The 10,867-nt window shown below is 32.3% G+C and overlaps 1 non-coding gene across 1 annotated transcript; it reads left to right on the forward strand.

The window, feature by feature from the left end:
- Positions 1–4,201: 4,201 nt before the first annotated feature.
- Positions 4,202–4,282, forward strand: TRNAL-AAG. The gene has a single exon. It is a non-coding gene; the product is annotated as a tRNA-Leu (tRNA).
- The last annotated feature ends 6,585 nt before the right edge of the window (positions 4,283–10,867 follow it).

The following is a 10,867-nucleotide window of genomic DNA, read 5'->3' on the forward strand; positions in this document are numbered from 1 at the left end:
GTTTTTAATATATTATAAATTATGCAGCTTAAATTTTATGAGATTTTGTAAGTGTACCTACACTGTTTGAAGCTTGTAGCTTTCTGATATTTTTTGAATGTAACTGTATCTTATGAGACTTATAGACTTTTTAAAATTTTGTTTATCAGAAGTACTGTCAACCACTTGTTCTATAGAGTCTTTCAAATAAGGAACCTATCCACTAATAACTTCCCATTGGTGATATCTATCGACTTGACTTCCAGGGGTATAAATGGAGAATGGGTCTACCATTTCCCATTAATGGATATGTCTAGTAAGGATTATGTCCACTACTATTTTTCTCTCGATAATACCTCATATGTGTGACTTCTAAGAGTATAAGTGGAGGCTAAGTCTATCACTTACACTCAATTGATCTTTCTAGTGAAAATTGTGTCCACTACTAAATTCCAACAATACTGCCTCACGAGCATGTCTTCCAGGGGTATAGGTGGAGACTGTGTCTACCACTTTCATTCCACTGCTAGCTTCATATCACGACTACCCTATGAGCATTTCTTCCAGGAGAGATTGTGCATGTCGCCGGACCTCAAAAGATCTTTATTGTGACGATTGTATCTAGTACCAACTTCCAATCAAGACTAACACATAGGTGTGTCTTCCAGAGGTAGAAGTAGAGACCGATCTATCACTTCTTAAGGTATCTTTCTAATGAGGGTCATGTACACTATTAACTTTTCATCAAGACTACCTCATTGGTGTGTCTTTTATGGGTATAAGTGGAGAGTGTGTTAGTCACTTGCCCACAAGAGATCTTTCTAGTGAGAATCATGTCAATTACTCATTTTTCATTGAGACTATCTCATGTGCTTCTCTTCTAGAAGTATAACTAGAGACAATGTCAACCACTAAGAATGTTATATTTATCTCAAGTTATTTGTCATAGTGTTACTCGACTACATTAACTCGTATAAAAGAGGTCGAAGAAATCCCTTGAAGATGTTAGACTATTTAAGGTTATTTGTCGGAGTACGACTCGATAACATTAACATGGGTGGAAGATGCCATGACTAATACACTAATAGGAGCATTTGATCGGTTCAGATGAATCAGTTTACAAATTTGTCAAATCGATTGCAACAGAAATCCAAAATCAAATAAAAAAAAAATCAAAATTTTGTAATACTGGATCAAGCAAACTGACGATTCACTTTCAATGAATCAATTATGAATAAACAAAAATTAAATTAATTGTTAAAGTTAAATTATGAATATATATTTTGATTTGCATGTTTTAATTGTATAATATTAATTTGATTTCATGAATCCTCCATTTATTTTAATCAAATGTTACATATAAGATAATCTTTGGTTTTTTTTTTTCAAGAAATTAAAATATAGGATACATATCATCGCTTAATTCCCATGTATTTACATTTCTAACACACTTCATTTTTTTATTAATGTTAGATTACCTACTCATGGAAATGTGTATTCCATTTTTTAAAAGATAAAATGGTGGTATTTTTAATGAGATATGAAAGCATTGGGTGGCATAAATGTAAAAAGTAGAGTTGAGGTGTTAGATATATAAATACATGGGAATTGGGCGGTATGTATGTAAATATCCCTAAATATAATAAATAAATTTAATTTTTTGTTTGTTAGATTAAATAAAAATTCAAACCGGACCAATAATCGAAAATCAATATTAAGATTTAAAAACCTAAAAATCCAAAACATATTTTTGAAACCAAGCCAAATCGACTAAACTTGTTCAAATAATGCACACTCCTATCACCAAAGATTGCTGACCTATCTTAGGTTGTTAGACAGAGTGTGAATTGATGACGTTAATCCTTTGGAATGCGTCAAGAGTAATCCACCAAACATTTTTAACATATCTTAGGATACTAGATAGAGTGTGGCTCAATGATGCTAACTAGTTTGAAAGAGGTTAAATCGAGTCCCCTTGAGATCTATTAAGCTCAAATTGAAGTGCTAAAAGTTTTTGTATTTTTTAAATCTAAGGCAAGATGGTCCTTTTAAAAAAATAATATACGGTTGCAACCATACTCAAGGAAGTGATTTGGAAACTTCTTTACTATTGCTTTTGGGTTGGTTTTCTCTAGGGAGGGTGCTATTATACGACCGTTATTATTTTGTGTAAACTGGCTCAAATATTCCTACCAAATTTGCCTTTCAATTTCTGCTATATGCTGATAATATGATTCAATGGTATGACCATGACTTTAGTGGAAGTGACAACACAAGCTTATTTAGAAGTGAATGAGGGTGAGGAGTGTTTGGAGCCAGTAGTATTTGAGAATGTCAACTTCTTGTTCAGGTTATAGAGGAACTACATATGAAAAGGGGGTGTTAGAAAAGCATTCTCTAACAGGGCATCTCCGATTTGTGGTTTATCGTGTGATAAGTAAGCTCCATAAGTTAGTAATAAAGCCAGTTGTCGAGCCTAGTACAATAGTTGAAAAATCTTTGATTTTATCATTATATACACAAGATCTTCCAAGGATAACAAAGAAGCTTATTCGTCAGTAGAGTAATAGTTATCCAATGAACCATAAATAGAGGCCTGACATTCTAGTTTTGAGATCATCACTTAAAATGTGTGGGTGTTAAAGTGGGCAGCTCCAATATTATGAGTGCTACACTTGGGAGATATAAAAAAGACGGAGTTGCATTTCCCTTAACGATATCAAATTTTTGCATGCTAAAAAATTTACGATTGTACAGTGATCATTTAACTTCATAACGTTGCCCAAAAAATCCAACACACAGATAAAAAAAAAGTCGTAGAAGGCCAACAATTTTTTTTTTTAATGTGGAAAAATCCTAAAAAGAAGAAAAATCATGAGGAATCACCTTATTAAAATATTTCATTATCTAATTATGAGTAATGAGGTCCACTCTTCACATGAATCATGAAAAATCTGATTACAAGTTGATACTAAAATCACAACTTATTTGAAATAACCCGATAGATATAGTTGTTAAAAGTAATTAAGACAATAACTAATGTAGTCTAAATATAATAGTCATGGTGGGGACATGACAGTTGTAATTGGTTATAAAAGCTATAATTGACAATAGATGTTGTAGCTAATGGTTATGGCAGTCATAGTAGGGCTACCAAAGCCATAATTGGAATTTATAATAACTATGATTTGCTACAAAAGTCATAGTTATAAGAAGTTATAATAGTCGTAGTAGGGCTATCAAAGTCATAGTTGATGGTGGTCAACAATGACACTAGTGGCCTATAATGACCATTATTGATTGGTGGTAAATTCTAGTGGTCTACCAAGATCTCGGATTACTGGCGACAACAATCGAGAATTTAAGAGTTAAGTTTTAATAGTCAACATTTTCTTCTCTTCTCCTCCCACTTTAAGTGAAGAATGCGAGGCTATTTATAATTTTTGATATGAGCATTTTCATAAATTCGATAAATGGCTCAAAAACACTATAAGATGATCCATATTATTTCCCTTGATTATAGCTCATTTTTTCAAAATTTAAGTGTTTTAATGATATCAGAATTAAACAATTTTGTACTCTTTTTATTCTCCCATCGAGCTGTTTTAAATATAAGCATGCAAAAAATTTTGATATTATTTGAACGTCTAATTGATGCAGCAAAGCATTTGACAACACTTTATGTGTTAGATCTAGACTTATTCGAACTCAGATTGGATCACTTTTAGTGCAATTGAGTTTGCCTTCTCGATACACTCAAATTCATCATCAATTTATTGAAATCAACACTCAATTAATCATGAATTTTAATTTAGAATTTTTTTATATCAAAATTGATTGAGAGCTTGAAGATAAATATTTTTAAGATGACGTGACAAGTAATATTTTTTATCTAATGTAAAAAAATTGTGTGTTACAAATGAAAAATAGTTAATTTTAAGCTTTACATATGAAAATAATATATATATATATATATATATATATATTTATAATGGTTTTATGCAAATATCCTTAGTTAGTATTAAAGATTATATGGAAATATTATACCGAGTCTAAAACAGTTAAATCATGTGAAATCAAAATAATTGAAAGAGCAAACCCGCTCTAACTTATGGTGCTTGACTAAATTATGTCAAATTATGTACTCTAAGGTCATCTAAAATTTAGATGAAATTGGTTATCATAGAGATATATATTTAATGTCTCAAAAACTCGACAACAGGTTGAGATGGCCGAGTTGGTCTAAGGCGCCAGATTAAGGTTCTGGTCCGAAAGGGCGTGGGTTCAAATCCCACTCTCAACAAGCTCTATTTTTTTTTTATATCCCCACGCTATATTACAAAATTGGTTTTACTCTTAAATATTTTTATTTAATATAATATAATTCTTTATTATTTGAGGTATTATCATTTCTTAATTTTTTTTCTTATTTTAATCTATTCAAATTGCATCTCAGACTATGATTTAAATACATTTGATGTTTTGTTTATAAAATTTGACCTTAAAATTTTATGTGAGTGTTTATTTAAAAATTTAACACGTCATTTTGAATTGTATGTTTTTGTGATATTAAAATATTAGAATAAAAAAAATAATATAATGAGTTTTTAGAAAAAAAAAAAATATGCACAGGAGTTTAAACCTAAATTTTGATAGATTTTTTAAATCTCAAAGTAATGGAGGAGGATTTAAATTAAAAAATAAAAGGATTGGACTAAAGTTTCTGTTCGAGCAATTTCAGGTTTAGCTCGTGTTCGGCTCATTCAAAATTAATTTTATTTCAGTTGGATTTGTGCTCGGGAATGGTGTAATTGCGTTTGACTCTATTTATATATTCATGTTTGTGTTCAACTAGAAATTGACTTGTTTAAAATAATTAGAAAAAAATATATATGTTGGATTAATACTTGCATCATTTTGATATAATAAATGACATAGAATCACACGATCATAGAAGTTATGTTGATTAATAATCACAAGGATAGTCCCGCAAATGTCAAACCATCGCGGGTCCTACACAAGTGAGCCAGGCTAAAGACGGGCGTGGGCGCACTCAAAATTGTCGTAGGAACGACAGGTTTTCTATTGCCCGGCATGGACCAAACGTGAGTCAGGTTCGAGTGCATCGGATCAAATAGGACCACAAACGCGCATAAGTTAAAGCGAGTGCGCGCAGGATTGCTGCGGGTGCCTTGCTTTCTATCTCTGAAGCGAGTTATGCGCAGGGAGGGCATGGGTCCTACACGTGGAGGGCATAGGTGTGCCCTACCTAATGAAGGGGCAGGTGCGGTATGATACTAGTGTGGGTACGCTCGGTTTTATACAGGTGGAGGCACACTAGGATTTTGGCGCGGGTGAGCTAAGCTCAAAAAACACATGATAAAGTACAACATGCTTTGGCGCACTCAACTGGACATTTTACAAGCCATGAGGTACTCCAGGAGAGTGAAATATCATCCCATAAGCTCGATACCCAAAAACTAGCTCCAACATCAGAAGTCCAAAGAGTACGACATAAAAAATTGATGTCAACACTTAGCCTTAAGGTCGTAGAGCCCTTATAAATCAATTTGCATCGAATATTTAATTTTTTTTTCACTCATTATCACTTATCTTGTTACAATCATTCATAAAATTATTGTTGAAGATGAAAATAAAATTTGTAAATACTTTTTAAAAAAATCAAAATTAATTCTCTCCTTAATTTATGTCATTACTTTCATCAATGATGGCCAACAAACTACAGTAAACAAAGCTCTAGAGATTTGCATCAATCCCAAATTTCTATATTGAACATTCTTTCATACAAAATTTGGAGCTCATGTCGTTATTCAGATGACAAAAAAGATCCTATTATGCTTTCAAGTGCTCAAATTAGGCTTTTTTAGGACTCGGGCCAATAATTTGATAAACTATATAGTCTAAATAATTTCAAAATCATTCTTATGGTTTTCTACCCGTGTTATATATATATATAATATATATATATATATATTCAGGATATTTTTCGTTTGGAGGCATCAAGTTAAAAAAAATATTGTTTACCACCAATGAATTTTTAACTTTTTAGGGATTTTTTTTTTTTTGCGAATTCATGAAAAATTGATTTTGTCATGGATAGTAAAACTTGAAGCATATGCATAGTTTTAATAAGTTTGTTTGTGAGTACTCTTGAGCCGACTTGCCAAGCTACGTTGTTCACCTGCCAGGTTATTCTGTCGAGTTGATGAATATGAACAACTAAAAACTAGTTGTCGCATATGAGTTGACGAGTTGACTAAGTATAAGTTAACAAGCTTTGAACACCCGTTAAATAAGTTAGCAAGCGTGAATTCTTAATTATGAATTGTTGTGTAGGAGCAGCTAACACAGAATGGATTGCCACTTCTAATGAAGCATTTTTTATGTGCTAATGATCACTTTGGAATTGACTCACTAGACCTCCAAACTGGCCCGACTGTTTGGTGTAATCAAGTTAACCAATTAGTTTGGCCTAAGGGAATTCACCCATATTATTCGATAGCACTACTCAATCGAGACAACTTAGACAATTCGTCGAAGAATAGCGAACTCAATAGTATTAAACTCCCAAGTTTGACCTATAAAACTCCCCTACTCGTTGAAGCAACAATTAGGTTGATAAAGACTTTATTAAAAAAGAAACTATTATATCCGGACGGAGTCCAATGGTGAGTTGTTATGTGTCAAGTGGGTTTCACTGCAATACACTGTCATTGGGTTTCACTGCAATACACTGCAATCCACTTGACATGTGACGACCTATCATTAGACTTCGAATGCATACCCTTTATGTAATATTTTTTTTCTATTGAAGGGGAAGCACTCAAGAGAAGGAGTTGTCAATGTAAGCCTTCACATGGATATTATAAATCAATTTTAATTAAATTCCTTACAATTTCCATATCCGTTTATTATTTTTTAATTCCTTTAAACCAAACGGCGCCAAACGAACCGACATGCCCTTCAGTTTCTTGCGTAGAAATGCTTTATATCTCTTACAGCCGCAAATATTTTGGCAGAATAAACTCAGTTTCTTCGCCTTGGTAACTGGTAAATTGTGTTCCCATCGGAGGAGAAAACCTACTATTCCAAAACGAAAATTTTTGCAGGCTTCAGAATGCAGCCAACAGTTTGGTCATGGAGACCAAATCGTTCAGGACTGACCATCTCCTCAGTCCAAACACTCGTCACATTCATGCAAATAGTTTCAACTCGATCTCACAATCATGTAGTTGGTGGCTCCATCTGGTCCATCCCTGTGAGCAATGATTTCTACTTCGCATGGTCCAGCAATCAATCGTTCTTCATCGGCGACAATCTAGGTAAAAAAAATGATTCTTACATTATTGGGAAGGTTACATACATGCCATTCAATTCTTAATATAAGTATGTTGTGGGGGATAGTTTTCAGGTTTGATACGGGGCTGTACGATGTGAAGCAGGTTTCGAGGAGAGAGTTTGAGAGCTGCAGTGCTGAGAATGCTTTCAGAAGCTTTGAGATTGGGCCAGCAACGGTTTCTCTTGTTGAAGAAGGAATGCATTATTTTATATGCAGTTTCGGCAATTACTGCTTTCTTGGCCAAAAGGTCTCGGTTCAAGTACAGAGATCTTGATACGGGAAAATATTATGTCTGGTAAATCAGATTTGCGGTTGACGGATGGTGTGAATAGCATGATGCTGCCTGATGCACGACGTGGTGCGATTTACACCACTGTCTAGAAGACAAACATAATATTTTCTCGCGTATAGGTTGAATCCTAGTCTCTTCATTTATGATGAGAGTTTTAATAGATTGAAGATGTGAAAATGGAGTTTTTAATAACATACTTCTACTTTTAAGCTTGTATTATAGAATGACTGAGGGCATTTACGTGGATACCACGTATCTAACGCCTAAATTTTATTTTTTTATATTCATACCACTCAATTATTTCATATCAGAACAAAATAACACTCTTTTAAATTTTAAAAAAGTAAACTATAATTTTTTATGTATGGGAAATGTGGCATATTTGTAAAAATTAAAATTTTAGATGTTAGATGTGTATGTATATATGTATGTATGTAAATCTTCTTTATTTTTAATATATGAAAGTTTAGCTTGTAAGTGTCATGATGATAGTTAATGATTAATATTTTAATATAAATATATTTTTAAATAATTCACTATACAAGATTAATTTTAATACTTTCATGTATACTAATAATAACATTAATGATATAAAGAGATGAATAAGTTTTAAGGGATCGCAAAAATTATGAAAATGTAAGAAATGTGTGAAACTTATTATGGGTGTGCTACTAATACTTTGAGAATTATGAGACTAGACTTAAATTAATTTAATAGGTTGCATTTATTTTCATGCATGCATTTCTAATTTTTACCTTTTGTAATTTGCTTAATATATTTGTAGTTTAGACCTTTGCTTTTTTTTTTTTTGCGTTTGCATTTGTTCCAAAAGATTGAGTTAATAGAGAATAAAATTTGTTTCAAATAATATCCCACAAAGTAGAAAAGCAAAGTGCGTCGGAGCATGAAAATATGTGTACCTAAAACCTGAGAAGGCATATATGATAATCCTTGTTTGATAAAAATATATTTTATTAGAAGTTAATTTTAGTTACCAAAGGACACTCGTCCCAAAGTTTGGAGAAGATAAATACATTGGAGGTGAAAGTTGATTATTGTCAGTATGCTTGATGTTGTTGATAATAAGTTTGAGTTTTAAGCCTCCTAAATGAAAGTGTCACTAATTGAAGGCAATTTTGAGGCAACATAGGTAGGCCAAGTTGGCTATTGAAGGAAATCATATTTTTGGTCCCTATGAGGAGAATATATTACAATCCGAAGGTGGAAACAATAAAGCAGTAGTGAATCATATCGATATGATTATGGGTGGTCAGAGAGATTCTTGTTTTGATAGTGGATGTGATGCAACAAGAAAATTGTCAAGAGGTGGTGTAAGAGGGTCAAAGAATGCGTTAAATATAGTTAGATTAGTCCTTTTTTGAAGTGGCTATTAAACCTCTTAAATAGAATGAAGTTAAACAATAAAACATTTAAGAACCTTCTGGTATAACAATTGGAATCTGATCAGAAACTTCAAAGTTAAGCATGCTCTTACAAGAGCACTCTCAGGATAGGACCTCTTCGAAAGTTACACCAATGAGAAAAAAACATGGGGCTACAAAGCGAAAGTGGACAATATCTTAATGGATGCAAGTTAGGGTAGTTATAATGAGGGAAATTTGGAGAAGTTTTGTAGATAGTGATAAAAGAATGTCAAGATAAAATTTTCCTTAAGAAAATAAAGGAAATGAATCACTTGGGGTTGATGCACACTATTAGTGATTATGATGGCCCCTCTCCCTAGAGAAGGGATCCTTAAATGACCTAAAGCTAGTAAAAGATGAAGCCAGTCAAGATAATCCCTCATCTAAAAGATGAATTGAATAACTCATGAGTGATTTGTGATAGTTTAGCTAGCCCCTTTTCTAACAAAAGCGGAAACAAAATGAATGGTTTTTAATGTTTAAATAAAAGTAATTATGTTATCAACAAATTTTTATCAAACATGAATCTTCATGCATTTTTAATATGGATTCTTCCAAACTCAAATTCAAGATCATTCAGGCCCCAATTTCACTAAGTTTATGGTCACACTGACCGTCTTAACAAGATGAATCTACTGATACCAAAATTAGTCCAATTCAAGTCCTATCAAACCCAGATCAAAACATTAAAGCACAATTAGAGGCTTTTGATTATAAATTGAATAGTCAAATGAACTCCAATTTTAACATATTAAAAGTCAAATCAAGTGTCCCGACAAGATGAATCCACCAACTACAACTTTTATGACCAACTATTGTCTTTGTAGCAACTAACTATAATCTTTATGGCTGACTACTTATTACAGCTTACAACTACATCCTTTTTGCCAACTTGATGCTATTGTAGCCACTGATTATAACATTTATGGTCAAGTATTGCCTTTGTAGCAATGAACTACGACATTCGTAGCCAACTATTGATATTATAACTAAAAACCATATTTGTTGTGCCCCAATTATGACTATTATAGCTAAAATATTATTGTACACTTGTGATTATCAAAGCTTTATAATTCTATCTTCTCTAATTCAAGAGAAGAGTTGACCTATGTAGTTATAATTACAAAATAGATTATTTTGATTAGGCTAGACCCACTGGCTTTTTCCCTTTGAAGAAAATTTTCACGTAAAAATTATAGCGTCTTCTTCTGCTACGTTTTTCATTTATGTGTGCGTTGGACATTCGTGTAATACTAAGACATTAATTACATATTGCTCGCTCGTCATAAATTTTTCAGCACACAACGATGATGGTATTTTATTCAGAAATATACTTATAAATATATATTAATTTAATTGATAATTTTATCATGTCATTTAAATTTAATTACACTGATATTGAATAACAATACCTTTTGTGGGAATAAAAAACATGTATAATAATTTTAATATCATCCTAATATAGAACTTTATTAGAATATCCAACCAAACTATCTTCACATCAGATTTATGACAAAGGGCTGTATAATGTAAAACAAGCTATCAATGAGAGATTTTAAGAACTGCAGTACGCTTTTAGCAGCTTTACATAGAGCCCACAACGGCTTCTCTTATTGAGCATAAAACTCATGGTCACACAAATTTTGAAATGAAGACCACTGCATTGCAATAAATAAAACATAGGTTAATAAACTAATAAAATATTTCAATGATCTACATTTGGCTGAAAAAAAAAGCTATCTCATTCTCTCTATGTCCACATCCATGCTCCATGTTCATGTCCATGAGTTGAAAAAGTGATGAAATGTCCTT

This window comes from Phalaenopsis equestris, unplaced genomic scaffold (genome assembly GCF_001263595.1).
Source record: "Phalaenopsis equestris unplaced genomic scaffold, ASM126359v1 Scaffold000123, whole genome shotgun sequence".
NCBI lineage: Eukaryota > Viridiplantae > Streptophyta > Magnoliopsida > Asparagales > Orchidaceae > Phalaenopsis > Phalaenopsis equestris.